General features: G+C 35.2%; 1 long non-coding RNA gene across 1 annotated transcript; it reads right to left on the reverse strand.

Annotated features, from left to right (window-relative positions):
• Positions 1-1,718: 1,718 nt before the first annotated feature.
• Positions 1,719-18,504, reverse strand: LOC107516698. Its single transcript, XR_001598360.2, has 3 exons — positions 18,424-18,504; positions 17,532-17,687; positions 1,719-3,068 (listed from the first exon to the last, which is right to left on the reverse strand). It is a non-coding gene; the product is annotated as an uncharacterized LOC107516698 (long non-coding RNA).
• Positions 18,505-21,169: the final 2,665 nt, after the last annotated feature.

The raw sequence follows: 21,169 nt of genomic DNA on the forward strand, positions 1-21,169 counted from the left end.
TGCCATTGCTTCTCCCAGACATGTCCAGTGAGTCCCCCGGGCACCACCACTGACACGTGGCAGCCCCACTGCGCCAAGTGGCATGGTGTTTATGTGGAAGCAGAAAACAGAGCAGTACTGCCTGGTTTGCTGATACCTTGTATTGAGTAGTTAGTAGAAAAAATTCTCTGGGCGTTTACTCTGTTTCCTCTTTCCCCAGGCCCTAGGCAGGAGTCCATATATCACTGGGCCTAAGGAAAGATGGCAGGCTGGTTCTATGATGACTATGGATCTGTTTCAGGGCTAAGTTTGGCTGCCTGACTCTCTTTAGCATGAGCGCTTTCCCTAAGCCTTCCTGTCCTTCCAAATTTGAGGACACTCAGCAAGCCAGTCCACCCTTGTCTCAACCCAATGTAACATTAATATTACAGCTGGACCTCCCAATATCTTTATTTATACTTGGTTGAATACATAAGGTTAAAATTTTAGGCATGATTTACATATGCAACATGGTATGTAAGGTTAGGCTATAACCTAATAATGTTATTGCGGGCTATTAGTCATCTCAGTCAGTCTCTAACTTTCTAACTTGTCTTTTGCTCTATCTACAAATATACTCAGAATATGTGCATAATAAAAAAATTAGAAATTTTAAGTTTAAAATCTATTTTTAAAATTTGCCTAAAACCTATGTTGTGAGATCTGCCAAACCCACCAAATTTACTTTCTAAACTTAGGGTATATCAATGACCAATACAAAGAGGAATTATGCCTGAGCTCAAAGAAATGAGTCTCAAGGATAAAATTTCAGGCCTTGAGGCAAATACATGAGGGTGACATTTTGGGCAGAAGAACTTTCCCTGACATTTCTCAAATGTGCAGCTAAACTTCAACTCCAACTATAAGTGAAACTGAATGTGAATGAAGAGTCCTATCTTAAATGTTGACCTTTTCAAATCAAATGACAATGTGTTCTTTTGAGTGATGGTCTTTAAGTGCAAAAAATTAAAGAACATTCACAAAAAGTTGCCAGTTTCAGAAAGATAAATCTCTCATAGGGTGTGTATAGATGGGTGAATACGAATATAAATATAATCGCACTTAGCTTTCCATTTGTCTCTGACAAAAAAACACTAAAAGTAATTAAGCAAACCAAATACAAATGCTCTTTTAAAAATACAAATCAGATTCCTATAACATCTTGCACATAAAAGTTGTCTAACTGGATCTTTTGAAAAAAAAAATGGAGTTTCAATTTATGGCAAAAGTTTAATCCAAAACCTACAAGACAAATATACAATTAACACAGTCAAAATTTCTTAAATCTCTGAAATCAGTAGGCATCTTAAGATTACTATTGGATAGGCAGCAGTTGTGATTGAAATTATCATTGCCGATGCACTCATGCCAATCATTATGGTACAGAAGAAAGTGCTGGAGACAACCATGGATCACCCTTTTCAGAAAAGCTACATCACCAACCCTGAGTCAGACTCAGGCGTCCACAGCTCCAAACTGAAAAGCGACTCCAAAGAATATGGCTGTGGGTGTGAAGTTTTAGATGTGCCTTAGACAACTTATTTTGTTTATATTTTCATTTTTGTGAATAAAAGTAATTACTTTATATTGTAACAACCTATATTTAAATAAGTCTAAATCCACTCGTTTAATATGTTTAAATTTAAAAGTCTAAGTAATAACAAGTCATTATATCGTTGTTTAATTGACAGTGCTTTTTCCTTAATGGTAAACTAAATAGTGGTGAGTCTTACGATTAACAGCACTTTAGGCTTAGTGAAATATTATGCTGTACTCTTTAAATAAAGCTTCCCATGTGGTTTAATTCTTGAAATGACTCAAAGCTACATAAAGTAACTGAGTCAATTAAGAATCCTATGATTGGTTATAGGACAAAACTATGATCCTGAACACATAACAGAACTCAAATTTAATATTAATTTAAGCAATAAGGGAAATGTAAATTTTCAAAAGTCCAGAAAGAATCCTGGGCTTCCACCAAGGTTTCATCCAGCACCTAAAACAAGGCGCTTCACAGATCTGATTTCCTCCCATCATTCTGTTGTATCTGCTGTGGGGTGAGCACCATCCTCGGGTTGCCTCTCCTCACAGTAGTGAAATGGCTGCAGAAAGTCCAGCCTTTACATCTTCACTTACATTAATTAAGAGGTGACCCTCCGAAATCTACACGTTGAAGCCCTGATCCACAGTACCTCAAAATGTGGCCATATTTGGATATAGGGCCTTTAAAGAGGCAATTAGAGTAAAACAAAGGTGCTATGGTGGCCCTCATCCAGTCTGACTGGTGTTTTTAAAAGAGGAAATTTGGACACGCAGAGTGACACCAGGGATGCGTGAGCACGGAGGAGAAACCACGTAAAGACACAGTAAGAAGGTAGCTATCCTGAGGATAGAGCCCTCAGGCAAAACTAAGCCTTCTGACACCTTGATCTTGGACTTCCAGCCTCCAGAGCTGTGAGAAAATAAATGTCGGTTGTTGAAGCCACCCGGTCTGTGGTATTGTGTTATGGCGGCCCTCGCAAACTAATACACAAAGCAAGAGAGAGACTTCCTGTAGCAGCTGCAGAAGGGAGGAAATATCTTTTCCCCAAAACAGCAGCAAATGCCTCCATCATGTTTTGTTGGTTCTGATTGGTTAACAAAGAAATGGACCAGATCCATTTGCTCTGGCTAATCGAGTATCACTCTAGAGCAGGAATAAGGTCAATGTCCCCCAAACCACCCAAATCATGGCAGAAGAATGATTTCCTTTGGGTGATTCCCCAGGGAAATTGTGCTGGGTGCAGTTCTCAGAAAGAAAACATGAATACTGAGCATGGCAGCTTAGCAAGGCTGTATATCTTTCTTGGATCTGTATGAATTAGCAACAGGTTTGCAATCCGACTTTGTTTCCACTCCATTGTCTAATGTCTTCCAAGCCTTCCACAGCCTCTTCAGCATGGAGGAGCATCCTCTGCTTCTTTCCTCCAGCTTATGAAAGCTTTCTCCATGAGAAACTGGTCTTAGAATGAAACAGGATTGTGAATACAGATAGGAAGACCCAGCAGCACCTAAAATTTTTTTAAAAGGAAAAAGAAGCCATTTAAAATATTAGAAGGAAAAAAGGAACCTCACCCATACAATGCAATTAAGAATTTTCCTCTACATTTTAGAAGTTCCATGCCATGTAAGAGGATACAAAGCCATTTTTAAATGGCCATCTGAGGCAGTGATGTTCATGAGAGGTCTTTCATGTTTTCTCTATCCTCCTTTCTTTCCATCAGTATGAGGGAGAATAAAATGCTTTGGGAGAGGTCGGTGAATACATTTCTTTTAACCCACGCAGCTCACAAAATCTTTCAGAACAAGGTTTGTGTCAAGTAGAATTTCTCTTCTAATCACTTACCAGGCAGATTCTTTCATTTCTGTACTGACCAAAAGAGGTTACTGAAGACACCCCGGAATTCTTATTGGACCTTAAAGTGTTAGAAATTCTGAAAAAGTAATTCATCCCTTTCCTGCAGGTTTCGACTCTCCAAAAGCCAGTTCGAAATGAGAACCCAGAGTCCATTCCGAGCCTTGGGGGCTCCATGTCTTAAGGGGGCCGGGCATGCTGCCTCGCTTTTGTTAGAAGTGAAAACCCCTTAAACACTGTGTGAGTCCCACGGTGCCGCAGCTGCTTTTAAAGTTCAAGGTGTATATAATTCAATCTGTTCATCTTTAATGAATAAGAAAACTTACCACTGATCACAAAGCTTTGAAATAAGGCTGGGTTTGTTCAATTCAATGGTCAATACCTGGTTCTTTGAACACCCATTACCTGCCTATCAAACAGGTCTCAGTAATGGACATTTTCCTCAGTCTCTCTGCAACCTCTCACTTGCCCTCAGATCTATGTGAGACAAGCTATGAATCCTTTTACTGGGGTGGGGAGTAGTCACTGGAGGAATGTTAGACGTGGCATGTTGGAAACACCCAGCCTATCCCTGCAAGGATTCGCTTTTTCTGGCAGGAAAGCTTTATTGTTATCCAAGATAGTTTTTTCTCCTAACAAGAGAAATAACAGCATGAAACAGTGGTAGGGGATCTAGAATAAAAATCTGGAAATGTGATTCTTGCTTGGCTCTGTTTTAACCAACTGGCCTCGGGTTTTTTATATAAAATGAGGAAGTCCATTCTGGCTCTTGGTCCATCAGGAAAGTGTTTTTTGACTCTCTGTTTTATGCCAGGCACTGTGCGAGGCGCCCTGGCTGAGATTATGTATGCAGCGCTGACCTCAGGGAATACACAGTCTAATAAGACCAGGTAAGTAAACAGACACGTGGGATGCAGAGGTGTGTGTAGGGGCTATGACTGAATATTGCACAGAACACTAGGTTATCACCCAGCATATTATTAAATATATTATATTATATTATATTAAATATAATAATATTATATTTAATATAAAATATAATAATATTATATTAAATATTAAATATATTATTATATTAAATGTAGTTAATATATAAATTAATTATATTACTAAAATTATATTAATATATACATAAAATTATATATGCTATTGATGTCCTTATTTTAATTACACATAATTTTAGTGTGGAATCCCGTTTACAGAGACCTTTAGTTAAGCATAACTATTATCTTAGTGCTCTACAATATCAAACTTTCCAAAAACAATTAAAATATTAGAAAATATCAAAATTTATCAAAGTAAAATGCTTAGTGAATATAATTCAATAAATCAAAATGCAATAAAAATAATCACATTTTCTAAAACTAGATAACATGTCAGATGTTATGCTTTTAAACCATATCCAGGAAGTATAAGTAGTAACTTTTTTATAGGTTCATCTAACTTCCAGATTGACTGTTTCTAGAGTCATATCATAAAAGACACAAGTTTTTCAACTAAAACACTTTCATTGTAATACATTTTCATTGAAATCCTGCTTTGCAAAACTTTTACTTAAAGCCTTAGCTATTTAGTTTTAGTACAGAAATCCAAATTCTGACATGAAATTAATATGCTCTGCCTCTAATTCTCAATTTTTCATTCCACAGTAACTGTATTGACCACTCAGAGTAAAACTCTCTCTCTCTCTCTCATACACACACACACACACACACACTTTAGATGTTAGGTACAAAATAATTTTCACAGTTTTATTTTGCTGCATTTTTTTTAGTTACTATCGGCTTTTCAAATCTAAATGCATGTCCCCACCTCCCAAGCAAATCCACAAATCTAAGATAAACGTTTTGGCAGGAAAAAAAAAAAAAGAGTTCAATTTTCCATCTTTCTAGAACATAGGCTCCTGCTATTTTGTAGTATTTTAAACTTCTTTAAAAAAATAGTCCAATCTCTGGCATAAGACTATTACCACTAATTTTGGATGTGGCTTCATACCCTAAATTAAATTTCTCTCTTTGAAGTTAATGTTCTGAAAATTAAAAATTGCTTTGATGCAAGTTTAGTTATTCAGTTTAGACATTTGGTGTTACCCTGTCCTCTAGCTAAAAAAATAAGCAAACCATATTCTATTAAAATCTTCAAGTACAATTAGTCACATTTCATTTTTTTAACCACATGAATGCTTATTTTGAAAGCACATTTCCAAAGGGATAGATTTTGATTTTATACATTTGAGACACTCCGTGCTAGCATTTTCTTTTCAGATTGTAAAATTCTTTAATCTGCAAACCAGTACAAGTCAAAATGAAGCTACTTAAATTTCAGCACTCATTCAACGTCTCTTGCTAAATTAAGATTTTTGTTTAAAACAGCAAAATTCTTCTACCTCTGAGTTCTTTGTAATCTAAGTTTACTATGAAAAGCATTATATTGGTCCTTCATATCCATGGGTTCTGTATCCACAGACTCAACCAACCCTGGATTAAAAATATTTTTAAAAAGTTACGTCGTGGCTGACCTGTGCTATGTAGTTAGGTCAACATCTATACTGACCATGTACAGACTTAATTTTTCCCATCATTATTCCCTAAGCAATACAGCATAACAACAATTTACATAGCACTTACATTGTATTAGATATTATTACAAGTAATCTAGAGATGAATTAAAGTATATGGAAGAATGCGCATAGGTTACATGCAAATTTTAGGTCATTTTATAGGAGAGACCTGAGAATCTGTGGATTTTGGTATTCCCAGGGTGTCCTGGGCCCAATCCTCCATGGATACCCAGGGATGACTACACTCCAATTTAATCCGTTTCCAATTATGCAAAAGTTAAAGACTGGAAAATGGAGGCATTATGTTCGGTAAATAGACTTTCTCTGGGAAGAAATCGTTGAGTTCATTTACTGTAGGTGGACGGCCACAATGGTCATTATTCATAGGGGAGTCCTGCTGAGGCTCAGAGTCTTTAGTGACAATGCTCCGAGAGCATAATCTGATAACAAGACCATCTGATTGATAATTCCTGGACACTCCAGAGAAGAGAAATCTGGTACTCATGGGAGTTTGTTACTTATGAGGGCTAATTTTAAGTATAGAAGCACATTATGGAGTTTTCTGAAGTCCGTTTGAACACCCACTTTCCCAGTTGCTAGGGTGTGTGTGTGTGTGTGTGTGTGTGTGTGTGTGTGTGTGTGTGTGTGTGTGTTTACCATAATTACAGTTCCATAATCGTGGTCCTAAAGCTGGGGCATGCACCTTCTCTAAGGTTGTGAAGATTTGGTCGTCAGCTCTTGAGGGATTTTTCTGAACACCTGAATTTTCTTTTCCACCTTAAGGCATTTAATGAATATGCTTTATAACTTCTCCTTAATGACTGTTAATTTCATGACACCCTTCCAGGTAGTATTGTTTTTATTCCCACTTTACAGATGAGGAGACTTAGGCACATATTGTTAATTAATTTTCCCATGGCCCTAGAAATGATAGTGATAAGTTTGCAAATCCAGACTAATTCCAGAGCCTGTGCCCTTAAGAACTGAATAATTCTACACACTGAGTAGAGAGATTGTTCGCTCTACCCTGCTCCAGTATATCCTAAGACATCCACCTTGTTCTCAATATATACATGTATTCCAAGGCAGATGATGGGAGACCCATCTCTGGAAAACCTAAATAGCCCTAGATAAAAGTCCCCTATAAAAGGAAATATTGACCAATAAATAACCCTGCAGTTGGTTATCTCTGTTCAAATGCATAAAGCTACAAATCAGCTTTGTAGGCCTGGTCCTTAAATATAAACAGATAATCAAAGATCACCAGATATTTGAGGAAATACACAAATATGAAGAAAAAATATAAAGACTTCCCAAAAATAAAGTCAATATTCTAATTAGAAAAAAGATTCATAAGTATAATTAGTATTCTCAGGGTGATAACAGAAGATATGGAATCTATAAAGCAAAAACAGGGTGCTGTGTAAAAGGAATAATTATATCAAACAATGTGGAAAATATAGACAGCCCAAAGCTGTGAAAGGCAAGAAAAGAGTATACATCAGCAAATCAAAAAAAAAAAGAAGAAGAAAATATAAATGGCTAATAGTGAGAGAAATAACTAAAACCACTCGACACAATACAACTTGACAATCATTCATTTGGAGAAAATTTAAAAGTCTGAAAATACTACGTGTTGGCAAGAATGTGGAGTGACATAAATTCTGATAGTGGAAGAGTACAATTTTAAATCTTGCCAAGGTGAAGGTAAACATATCCTATGACTAGCAATTCTACTCGTAGGTATGAACCCCAGAAAAACTCATGAACATATACACAGGGAGCCTTGTACAAGAATATTCATGGTCACATTGTTTGAAATAGCAAAAAAGAAAAGATAAAATGGAAAAACAAAATGTCCATCAAGAGGAGTACAGATCAGTAAAATGTAGTATAATCATACAAGGAAACTATAAAAATGAATAAATGAAAGCTACATATGTCAACATGTATAAGCCTCACAAACACTATCTGGAGCAAAAAAAGCAAATTACATTATAATTCTTATGATATGATACATTTATACAACATTTTTTAAAATATAAAACAACACGTGAGGGGAAATGTAGTAAATGCGTAAAATATACATCACAGTGATAAACACCACAGTTACCTCTGGAAAGAAAAAGATGGCAATTCACAATGAAATTCAACTCCATTTGTAGTGATTTCTTAAAAATTAGTGGTGCGTGTTATTCATTATGTTTTTCTTTGCATCGCCTTTTGCGTCTAAGAGAGTTTTAAAAAATAAACAATTAGAAGATAAGAAAAATATTCTGGAAATTAAAAACTATAATAAACAGAATTTTAAATTAAATGGAAGGATTATAATTATAGGGTAAAGATAATCTCCCATAGAGATAATACAAAAAAAAAAAAAATGAAAGACACAGATCTTCAAAGTAAACAGTGAGAGGCCAGTAAAATGAACGAAAAGATCCACATCGAACATATTGTTGTGAAATTTAAGTACACTAAGGATAAAAAAGAAAGCTACTAAAATATCCAGAAATAAAGAACAGGTAACATAGAACAAGATTCAAAATAGAATTGAACGCGATGCAATATATATGTAAGCCTTACTGTTAAATTGTACACCTGAAACTTACTGGCTTTTGTTAACCAATGTCACCATAAAAAAAATAATAATAATAATTTAAAAAAAAGAAAGAAAAATACAATTGAATTTCTCAACAACAATGCTACTCGCTGCAAGATAGTTGAGCTAAGCCTTCAACTGATTTTCAATTAAAATTTTATAATGCAACTGTCAGAGTAGAACTGCAAAAAATTAATTTGCAAGAGAAAAAAATCTTAGCTAAGTAGCAATCATATTTATAAAGGCAAAATAATGTAACTAAATACTGTAATACATCTATATTGGCAAGATGTGAGAAGGTGAACTAGATACCTGGATGGCTTAAATGGAGCCAAATCCTTAGCCAACATAACAAAAATCCCAATCTATAATGTCTAAAATTTAAAAATTATAAAATAGAAAATTCAAGTAATTCATTTATTAATCTGGAGGAAGATAAAAAATAATTAGCTAAAAGGGCTGCAAACAGTCGATCTTGGGAGTGAAACTAACTGGTGGCTTGGGGTAATGTGAGGGAAGGGATTGCTAATTTTTTCATTATAAATTTATTAGCATTATTTGATATTTTATTGAACTACACAGATATCACTTCTATACAAAGAAGAAGAAAAACAGGTTACAATCCTTCCAGGAGCCCCTGAGTAGATCAATCCATCTCTAGGAGCTGTCTGGAGACAGTGCCCCCTTAGGAAAAAATCCTGAGCCCTCATTTAAAAACTTTTCACCCTCCCAGAGAAGAGGAAGTTGAGTTAGTGTGTGACACATCTTGACTCTGAATGAATTAGATAGGAAAAAGCTTCGTCATTGACCTTTGTCGTGATTCTCAGTTGAAATGTTAGATGAATATAAAGTTAACTAAATGGATTAGAAAATAAATGTAAAAATGAGGCACTCTCCATCCTGGGTAGTATCATGCTGAGGGTGAAAACCACTCCCATTTTTAATCTTTGTACCCACAGTGCCATTAGTGATAGCCACTAACACAGGCATCTTTCCTTCCTGTGTGGCTGAAATGCCAAAACGCTCTGCAAGTTAAATTTGCTGGCAGGACTGGCTGGTGACAAGTGTTGGAGGAAGAGTACTTTTCACAAATCACTGCCACGGCTGATGGGAATGCTTAAACATAATAAAAACAGCCCTTAAAAACATTTAAACATTAGGAAGCCAAAACAATCTGTCTACTGACTTCGGTTTCCAAAGGCAGCCATCCAATAACAGTTTTTGAACTCTTATTTCACAGCTCTTCATCTTTCTGTTCTTCTTGTTGGGCTTTTTTTTTTTTTTTAAGAAATAATGGATTTTAATCAGCAAAAGGAAAGACGAATTATTTCAATTTGAGGTCTTACAAAATCATTCTGAACATAAAAAAAGCTAAGTGAAATCTCAAAGGCAGTGAGATAAAGAATATAAAATTTTTATAAATATAAAAATTTTCCCAACATATTTAATCTGTAAATATTTACTGGGCTCTCACCAAGTTCCAGTCACCATATCAGGCACCAGGCATTGTGTGAGTTTCTGGGCAATAAGATAAACACTGAATCAATACCAGAAAACAGGCCAAAAGGTCCATAGTGAAAGGATTTAACAACTATTTATATTCTGACATGTCTTTCTTGCAGTTGCTGTATAAATCTTAATCATACAAAGTAGGCAGCTGGTGATATCACAGTAGGGCAAGCAACAGGACTCGGACATTAATCGGTTCTTCTGGCTTTGGAATTTCCTTTGAACCGAATCTCGCTGTCTCTTATAGTAAATTCCAAATTGTGACATTTAACTCTTTTAAGTCAAACTGGCTAATAAACATGTTCTCCAGGAAACATCCAGAGGCCCTCTGCTTTCTCAGTATATAGTATGCCAGTCTCTCAGCAGTGTCCGTCGGTTATAAAATTGACCCCAGAAAGGTGCAGCAGAAAATGAAAGCTGACTTGGGGACCCCAGCTGCTGTTTGTGCCTCACTGCTGATTTCCTTTCCCCCTACCCCTGTCACCTGATAAAACCCAGCTCCCTCGCTGCTTCAGCTCTTTGTCGGAAGATTCTCCCTTAATAAAGAGGAGCCAAGAGCTGGTCGGACAGCAGCCACTGGAGTCTGGTTCTGGTGGGGCTTCTGGGGCACTCAGGTACTGGAGGAAGAACGGGTTTGGAGTGACTCAGGCGCGCCTTGAATTCTTTTTCTTGCTGGCTGTGTAACTCGGGGTGAGTCGGTTGACCTCTCTGAGACTCTGTCCTCATTCATACACTATGCATAACAATGCTACTTCATGGGATTGCTCGGAAGACCCAATAAGTGAATACACGCAAAGCACCAATCACGGTGCTGAGCTCGGATAGCCTTTTCCCTGACGCCAGTGGCTCGCTGGGGATCAGCACCCCTCTTCACCTCGAGTCACTTCACCCAGCAGCCCACACCTTCCATGTCCTCCTTTCAGATCTTTTCCTCTTACACTCAGAGCCAAGGTCAATTCCTTCCAGACTCTGATTATGTTTTTTCATTATCAGATTTATGGAGATTTGATTCACATACCAAACAATTAAACCTTTTGACATGGACCATTCATTGGTTTTTAGTATATTCAAAGATTTGTGCAACCATCACCAGTCAATTTTAGAGTATTTATATCACTTCAAAAAGAGAAAAAGAAAGAGATCCTTTAGCAGTCACTCCCTAATTCCTCCCAAATCCTCTTGTCCTCCTCAACCAATAATTTACTTTGTCTCTATACATTTACCTATTATGAATTTTTCATATGAACGGAATCATACAATAGGTAGTCTTTTCTGACTGGAGTCTTTCACCTAACATAATGTTTCAAGATTCATCCAAGTTGTAGCCTGTATCAGTACTTCATTACTTTTAATTACCAAATAATCCTCAATTGTATGGATACACCACATTTTGTTTACTCACTCATCAGTAGTTCATGGACATTGAGTTATTTCCACTTTTTAGCTCTGATAAATAATGTTATTCTGAACAGTAAAGTGCAAGATTTTATGTGGACGTATGCGTCCATTTCTCTTGGGTGTACACGTAAGAGTGGAATAACTGAGTCACATGATAAGTTTATGTTTAACCTTTTTGGGAACAGCCAGACTGTTTTTCAAAACAACTGCACTATTTTACATTCCCATCAACAGAGTATAAGTGTTCAAACTTTTCCACATTCTTTCCAACAGTTTCTTACCATCTGTCATTTCCATTATAGCCATTCCAATGAGTGAAAAGTGATTATCTCATGTGGTTTTGATTTGCACTTTCCAAATGAATAATAATGTTGAGTATTTTTTTCATGGATTTATTATCCATTTATGTGTCTTCTTTGGATAAATGTCTAATTCCAGATCTAGATCCTTTACTCATTTATTAATTGAATTTATCTTTTTATTATTTGATTATAAGATTTTTAAATATATTCTGGATATAAATTTCTTATCAAGTATAGATTTTCTAATGTTTTATTCCATGGGTTGCCTTTTCACTTTCTTGATGGTATTTTTGAAGCACTAAAGTTTTACATTTGATGAAATTCAATTTATCTCTTTTTCTTTTATCACTTGTACTTCTAAGGTCATATTTAAAAAGGCTTTGCCTAACCCAAGATCATGAATATTTACTCCTAAATTTTTTAAAGGGTTTTATAGTGTAGTTCTTACATTTGGTCTGTGATTCATCTTGAGTTAATTTTTGTGTCTTGTGTAAGGAAGAATTCCAACTTTGTTCCTTTGCGTGTAGATATCCAGTTATTCCAGCATTTACTGAAATAATATTTCCCCCCATTAATTTTTCTTGACACTGTTGTCAAAAATTAATTGACCATAAATCTAAGGATTAATTTCTTTTACTCCCAATGTTCCATTGATCTGTGTATCTATCTTTATGCCAGTACCATATTGTCTTGATCACTGTAGCTTTGTAGTAAGTTCTGAAATCACAAAGCATGAGTCTTCACATTTTGTTCTTCATTTTCAAGATTCTTTGGCTATTCTAGTTACCTTGCATTTTGACATGAATTTTAAAATCGTCTTGTCAATTTTTGCAAAAAAAAGCTAAATGGTATTTTGATAATGATTGTATTGAATCAATTAATTTGCAGAGTGTTGCATCTTAACAATATTAAGTCTCTTGACCTATACACACAGGATATCAAGTTTTCTTTATTTAAGTCTTCATTATTTCAACAATGTTTTATAGTACTCAGAGTATGAGTTTTGCACTCATTTTGTTAAATTTATTCCTAAGTATTATATGCTTTTTAATGTTATCACAGATGGATTTGTTTTCTTAACTTCATTTTGGTTGTTCATTGCTAATGTATGGAAATGCAATTGATTTTTATATACTGATTTTATACTCTACAAGCTCATGGAACCCATTTAGTACTTGTGATTGTTTTTTAGTGGTTTCCTTAGGATTTTTTATATATAAGATAGCGTCATCTGCAAATAGAAATAATTTTATTTCTTCCTTCCCAATATGAATGTTTTTTATAACTTTTTATTTTCAACTCTCCCAGCTAGAATTTCCAGTGGCAAGAGTGGGTTTTCATAGCTTTTCCTTATTAGAGTGGAGAAGTTCTTTCTATTCTTACTTTGTTCAGTGTTGGTATCATGAAAGGGTGTTAGACTCCTTCAAATGTTTTTTCTGTATCTATTGAGATTATAGTGTGGTTTTTGCCTTTTATTCTATTGATATGGTGTATTACATTCATTGATCACCAAATGTTAAACCAACCTTGATTTCTGGGATAAATTCCACTTGGTCATGATATATAATTATTTTCAGTTGCCGGATTCTACTTTCTAGTATTTCATCGAGGATTTTTGCCCCTATAATCATAAAAGATAATAGTCTGTACATTTCTTGTAAGGTTTTTGACTGACCTTTTAGAATGAGGCTCACACATAGGTGTGGCAAGGTGACAAATGCACATCGTCTCCACTGACTAGACTACAGCTGCTGCTGCTTCTCACATTTTTTTTTTCCTGGCTTTTTAGTGCATCTTCCTCCTTCTTCTATTGTCATGGGCAGTTTCATTGCTGAAGTCCTTTCCAGAAAGGCCAGTCTCATGATGTCCTCTGATGTCCTACACTCAAAAACTTCCCTTGAAGTCAAAATGAGCAGCCCCAAGGTTTTCTAGACTCCTGCCTTTTTCCTGGCTCCAATACTCAGCCATGCCTACAGAGACAGTGGCAGCCCTCAGCTTCCAAAGTCAGAAATCCCCAAGTTCAAATGATGATACTGCATTTTAATATGTGACCTTTAAAAAGTTGAATAACCTTTATAAGTTTTGTGATTCGTAATAGCAAAATTAACAATTTTCTTACTTCTTTTTTTTTTAATTATTGAGAGAGTCAAATGAAATTAAATACTTAAAGCATGTAGAACTTTATGTTCAGTAGAAGCTGGATATTATTATTAATTATTATTATTATTATTATTATTAATTACTTCTACTTAACTATGTTCTCTTTCTTCTCTTGTTCTAGTCATCCTGGCTCTCAAAATATGTTGCCTATGTTTCTCCCATACCACAATAACCTAAAATCTGAAGGGACAGCCTATTCCTTTTCATTTATTTCACAGAATCCCCAAAGGGCGCTCATGCATACGTATGCTCAGGTATAATATGATATCTACCATTTTCATTGGCCCCTATTCAGGCCCTTTTTATTTGTCTGTTCTTCTGTTCTCCATGCTTATCATTAAGGGTATCTGCTGCCAGACCCAGCCTCCATGCTCACATTACCGCCAGTCAGGTGCCCTGGGTGCTGTCAGAAACATGAGTGTGGCTGGTGTGCTTAGCCTTATGCAATGCTGGTCACACGCCATCCCTCATGAGGCTTACCTGCTCATTTCCTACTGCTGACTCACTGGCATTCATTGCCTCAGGGTGAAAGCGGACACATCCTGCAACCAAGGGGTCAGAGTGGTCAGTGGCCAATCTGACTTCTTTAAATCATTAGCAAGCGATATTCCCGAAATATAGATTTTCTAAATTTCCTTTCCATATCATGAGCAAAACCTAGAAACCTGATCATAAAGTTTAATAAAGATTATCTTGTGCATAGGAATGAAAAGAAAAAAAAATGCCGTAATAGCCAAAGCCCTTTGTTTACTCAGATGCTGTGCTATAATTTGTCTTACACTGTTATATAAGGGAAGCTGCATTCATGACCTAATGACCTAAACAAGCAGCTTCATAGCTAGCTAACCAACTAAATCCAAATTCCCAAGTAATATTTATCTGATTATACCCTAGTGTTTATACTATGGAATAGATGGCTCTGTTGTGTGTTTCTGCCTCTCTTGCTTCAAAGTTCCTTCTCCACTGCCAGTCTACAGACAGAGGTAAAATTTCCTGTTTGTTTTCAAATTGTTTTATCGCAGCCTGTTTTTATCCAAGGGAAACGAAAACTTCTTTGAGTACATTTGAAGCATATTGGTTTTTGAAGCCTATTTGAATAATTAAGGAAAATCATAAAACATGATAATTCATGCATAATACATACTATTTATTACTTAAGATATAATTGAGTTGGCATGGCATAAACATAGAATTTTTTTCTCTATTCCCGTCATAGACCAAAGTTTTCATTTCTAATCCTCTGTAAAAAACTTAGTACAACTTGTAATATTTTGAAATATTGGTTGATACTTCTCTGCCTCTTTACCACAACTATTTATAACAAGCTTGAATTAATGGTGCTTCTGACCATTTCTACATTTAAAAACAGAACTCAGAGACTTTTTTCTTCTATATAGATTTGTTTTAAGTTTTGAAGATCATTGACCTAAACACTTGAATTAAGAAACTAGAAAAAGAACAGCAAAGTAATTCAAAATAAAGCAGAAGAGGGGGAATAAAAAGCATAAATAAATGAAATAGAAAAAAATAATATTTATTTTTTTAAATTAGGGATTTTTAAAGATATAACAGGAAAACCTCTGGTGAAACTGAACAAGGGGAAAGAGACACAAACAATATTGGAATGAAAATGGGTCAAAATTCAGAGACAATAGATAATTTTTAAATAATAAATTACCATGAAAAATGATAATTCAGTGCTTTACAAATCTTAAATGAAATAAAAAGAATTTTAAATATGAATTCTCAGAATTAACTCAAGAAATAGAAAATCCAAAGAAACCAAAAACGATAAAATAAATTGGATTGGTAGGCAGAAACCAACTCCTGGAAGACACAAAGTCTAGAAGGTTTTAGAGAAGGTTTTTTTTTTTTTTTAACAACAAAAAAAGATGTTTTCAATCTCATACAAACTATACCAGGTAGTAGGAAAAGAGGAAGATATACAAAACATATTTTTATGTAGCTAGTTTATTCCTCAACATAGAAAGGGGAAAGAGGAAGAGAGGCTAGCAGTGCAGGATCCGATCTGTGAGAAAGATCTTGTGGAAAGAGGAAACAGTCAACCAATTATCTGTCAAGGGTTGTGAAGCAACAGAGGACATAAGGAAGGGGAATTTTTCCTCTTAGTTACAATCTGGATTCCCTTTAATTTTTTAAGAGCTCCAAGTAAAATATTTAATTCCTATTTAATAATTTTTGGCTACTGGAATTTGATCTTTTAAAAAATGACTATGTACTAAGTGAAATGGATCAGACACAGAAAAACAAATATTCTGTCATTCATATGTGGAATCTAAAAAAAACTAAACTCAGAGAAACAGACAGAAGTGGTAGTTGTCAGGGGCTGAGGGGCGAGGGAAAGGGGGAGATATGATCAAAGGGTACAAACTTCTAGTCGTAAGATTAACAAGTTCTTGGGATCTAATATACAGCATGGCCATGATAGTTAATACTATATCATATACCTGAAGGTTGCTAAGAGAGTATATCTTAAATGTTCTTAGCATAAAAAAAAATGGTAATTATGTATCATCATGGAGGTGTTAGCTAATGCTATGGTGGTGATCATTTTGCAGTATATAAATGTATCAAATCAAAGGGTTGTATACCTTAAACTTACACGATGTTATGGGTCAATTATATCTCAAGAAAGCTGGGAGGCAAAATGACTTTATAAAGAGAGTGACTGATTGGAAGGCCAGGAGGATTTATTTAGATTACATAATACTACACACACACACACACACACACACACACACACACACACACACACTGAATTTCTATGTTGCTTTTCAATCATTGTTTTTTAACATAACTAAATTGATATGTGTAGTCATGGTTCATTCATTTTTATTGCTGTAGAGTATTCCACTGTCAAAATATACAACTTATTTATTCATTCTAATGTTGAGGAACATTTAGCATGTTTTCAGTTTTTAAGTGTTTGGACTATCCTTGCTAGGAAAATGAAAATCATTATGTATGTATCAAGAAGTGAATGTGCACAAAAGCTTGTTAGACACGGACCTGAAAAATGAAATTGTGGATGAAAAATCATATAAATTTAAATTTTAACAAAACAATACTAAATTGTTTCCAAAAGCAATTTTACCAATTTATGTTCTCACCAACATTTCAGGAGTTTCTGCTCTTTATCATGAGATGTTTCCATTTTTGTGAACCCAATGTTATAAAATTGTGATGTTATTTACATTTCTCTGATAACTAATAAGATTGGCATATGTTTTTCTTTATGTCTCTTTGCCATTAAAATATAGTCAATAATATTGTGATAAGTTTGCATGGTGACAAGTGGTTACTACAATTATTGGGGTAACTGCACCATAAGGCATGAAAATGTTAAATTACTATATTGTGCACCTGAAACTAATGTGACTAATACACTGTGTACCAACTATGATTAAATTAAAATTAAATAAATAAATAAATAAATAAATAAATAACTTTATGTGAAGACATAGTTTATAAGACTTTCTCTGCAAGGAAGTCTTCCTTAGGAGGGAACGTGCAGCTGCTCTTCAGTGCTCTGCTAAGCAAGGTCATGGCAACCCAACACCTGTCTCTTACCTTCAGCAAAGATTCAGGGTACTACTCCAAGTCATGGCTTCCCCAGAAAGTTCTGTGGGACCTTCTCCACATGCCATAAAACTGCCACGCCAGCACCAAGAGCTCCTACAGAAACCAACCAGTGGAGGAAAATTCTTCTGAGGGTATTTCCTGACACTGAACAGTGAACAAAAAGAATTAAGGAGATCTTGATGCTGTCAGTGTATGAAAGACAGACCGCCCTTTGTGCGTGGTTCTACATGAAGACTGCGTGGAGGAGTTTGAGGTCAAAGTCAATGGATAAAACCTGAGCTTGTGTCTGAACATCATGGGAAGTAATTCAATGTCAGGACATCTACTTCCCAATGGAAAATCCTGTTGTATCTGTGAAATACAATACCACACAGAATGAACATTTTTTCTGTACAAGGAAAGTCTGCATTTTCTGCCTATTCAAAATTCTACTTAGAAGCAGTTTATTTTCAAAAGCACTTATATTACTCTACTTTTATTTTTTTTTAACTGTTTTCTCTAAAGTTGAAAATCTTAACATTATCGAAAGCAAGGCCTAAGGGAAAAAAGGAAAAAAGAAAGTAATCATTCTGAAATACTTCCCAAAGTCATGTACCAATTTTCATTCCCATCGTTGGTGGTTCTTGTTAACTTCACATTCTCATGAGTTTTGGGTGGTCTGGGTAAGTCACTTAATCACCTTCAGCAGATGAGGAATATTTACTTCACTATGATTTTAATCGTTTCCTATTTATTAACAGAAGTTAATACTGTGAAGTTTAAATTCTGTGGGCTGCAGGGTACTACATGCTTCTTTGGGTAACTTGCCAGGACAGCAGCAACAGCTTGAATAAGAGCAAACAAGACGAGAAGCTTAAAGAAGAAGAGGATAGAAACTAACCTTTGAGAGCGCCAACTCTGTTTCCCAGGTCAGGTGGTTTGCCTCCATTACTAAAGACAGTCCTCACGGTTCCTTGTTTCGTGGAAATCCCCATTTTCACAGAAGAGGAAACCGATACTCAGAGAGTTTAAGAACTTCCCAAGGTCAATGGTGGTTAACAATTTCCTTTCCACTATCACATTGGCTCTAACACTAAAGATCATCTTCTTAATGATATTTTCTTCTACAGGAAATCCTTAACACGTGACAGCCGGTATTTGTAAAATGAATTGATATACTTATGGTAAAGATGCTAAAATCCAAATTTTCCATTTTATCTTGAAACTTAAGACATAAGAAATGAGAAATTCTTTATAAAAAGAAAACGAGAATTTGAAATTAATTTTTTCTGCTTAATTTCACTCAGACAGCAATCAAAAAAATTAATAACATGTGAAGCCATCTTTTATCAGATATTTTGTATGGGCTTTTTTTTGTGTATTGCTGGGTTTTGGTCAAGGGTCAGATGCTCTATTTTTAAAGTAATGGCCTTGGGCAGCTCATTTAATTAGTTATAAATTACAAAACATATTCCACAATAAATATTTTCTAAAGTGTACGAAATAAAATAAAAGAAGTAATAGAGCAATAAGTAGAATAAGGCTATATTTAATGTGCTACACAGTGCTAGACTTGTATAAGCGTATATAGGGTTCTAATGGTACTTTATAATAACAATTTGCTTATTTCTCTAGAAAAGACAAAAAGGGAAAATATATTTATCAAGATGAGAGAATTCAGAAACTATCCTTGAAGAAACTGAAATTTAACTGGAGAACACTGTGTAGTTTTTTAAATAACAGTTGATTTGCAAAGTTTACTTTGCAGCTCTCCGTTCTCAGCATTAATTGCTATTATAAATGTGCGTAACATGAGACCGTGCTGTTCCTGTTTTAGAGGTTGGAATCTATTTCCTCAGAAATTATTATTGTAGCTTTAATTGCTGGAAGGTCTTTCTCATACATTTTATTGTTAATATTTTGGCCTATGTCGTAGTGCTTTTGTTTTTCATGTAAGACTCATTTATCAATTTCTGGAAATGAGAAACTCAAGAGAATCTGTTACAGGAACTCCTGACAACTGGCTGTTCTCTTTGCTCAAATTTGCTAAAAGTTTAATAAGGTCATCAGATTATTTATTTACTTATTTATTTTTGCTATAAAACCTCTAAACTTTGATAATTCATACATAGTCTAAAATCCTTCATGTGAGTAGTTAGGATCAGAATATATAGGCTCTCTACTAGAATAAATAAGAAGCCAAATGTTAATTAAATATGAAGTAATTGAAGATTTATAGCTAACTAAGTAAGTATCTTAAATAATCCACAATTAGAAGTGAAGTTCAAATCCTGTGCAAATCCATCATAATGACTGTCAAGAAAACTTGGTGATAAGTGTTTCCAGGTTCTGCTATAACAGGGCCTGTGCAAAGGTTTATATGTACATGAGTCTGCCCTCAACTCCCAAAATAGAAAAGACAGGCTGGCATGTAGAGTCAATGAAGATAATCAAAGTTGCCAAAGCAAACATTCTAATGAACTCATAATGATGATTCTTTTCTTACTTACATACAGAATATATCTCTATAATGATAAAACTGATATTTTAGCTTTAAAAATCTAATCAGTAAAAATGGATGTTGTCCTCTTCAAAACCAGGAATATGTATACTTCTTCTCGTGATATTATCCATAGCTCGGAGCACTCCACTTCTCAAACTGCTTTCAGCATGAACGTGCATACCCAGATGCATGTGCATACACACACATGCACACATACAACACACGTGCACACACACACGCCACACGTACACATACGGCTAATCTATTTCTTCACAGTGTTACCTCCTTTTTCTCCAAAAAGGTGAGCCAGCTTGATTACCCAGCTTAGGCAACAAGGATTATTCCACTGATTAAAAAATGTTTACTTCTCATAACTTTTTCTTCCACAACGTTATCTTCTAAATAATTCTTAGAATATCTGTGCTCTTTGAAAAATTTTTTTTTTTAATGCTTTCGTGAAGCTGCTAATAAAAAACTAAGAGTCATCATGAGCAATTTCAGTTTGAAATTAGAACGGGCACACATGCTGTGTGAATACATAGTCCACTGCTCAACAATTGTTTAAAAGCAATCTGAGGAATTCACTCAGCAGTAACCATTAGGCCTACAACCATGGACATTTCTACAAATAAAGTTAATAAACTCTTCTGTGCCTGTTACTAAAATTCTACCTCTTAATTAATAGACTATTTTTCACTAGTGTTTTGAGTAAATATCTCTTGAGACTTGGACACATACTCATAACGAAGCCCACACCAGAGAGCACTCCTGGATTCCAGCAAGTTCTCAGGACTCTGACCACTCAGGGAACTTCATGGAAAGGAGGTACTTCCAATAGGAACGACGTGGACTCCATATCAAAAAGACATGCCTGTGGTTAAGGGCACTTCATTCTGCGTCATCTGTAAAAATCTGCAGAAGGAATGTGTAGATCATTCTTTCCTAAGATTCTGAGATCTAGCTGGGGTGACTTAAGCAGAGTTTACCATTTCTGTGCCCAGTAAAGATAGAGGATCTGAGGAGAGGGGTTTCTTACTGTTATCGCGTTGATGGGAAGAATGTCTCAAGGCATCCTACCATTCAAAAGAGCTCATCTGTTTTCCTAGATTGACATAATAAAAAACTGTGACTCTAAGGAACGAAG

Source organism: Rousettus aegyptiacus, unplaced genomic scaffold (genome assembly GCF_014176215.1).
Source record: "Rousettus aegyptiacus isolate mRouAeg1 unplaced genomic scaffold, mRouAeg1.p scaffold_m13_p_2, whole genome shotgun sequence".
In the NCBI taxonomy this organism is placed as follows: Eukaryota; Metazoa; Chordata; class Mammalia; order Chiroptera; family Pteropodidae; genus Rousettus; species Rousettus aegyptiacus.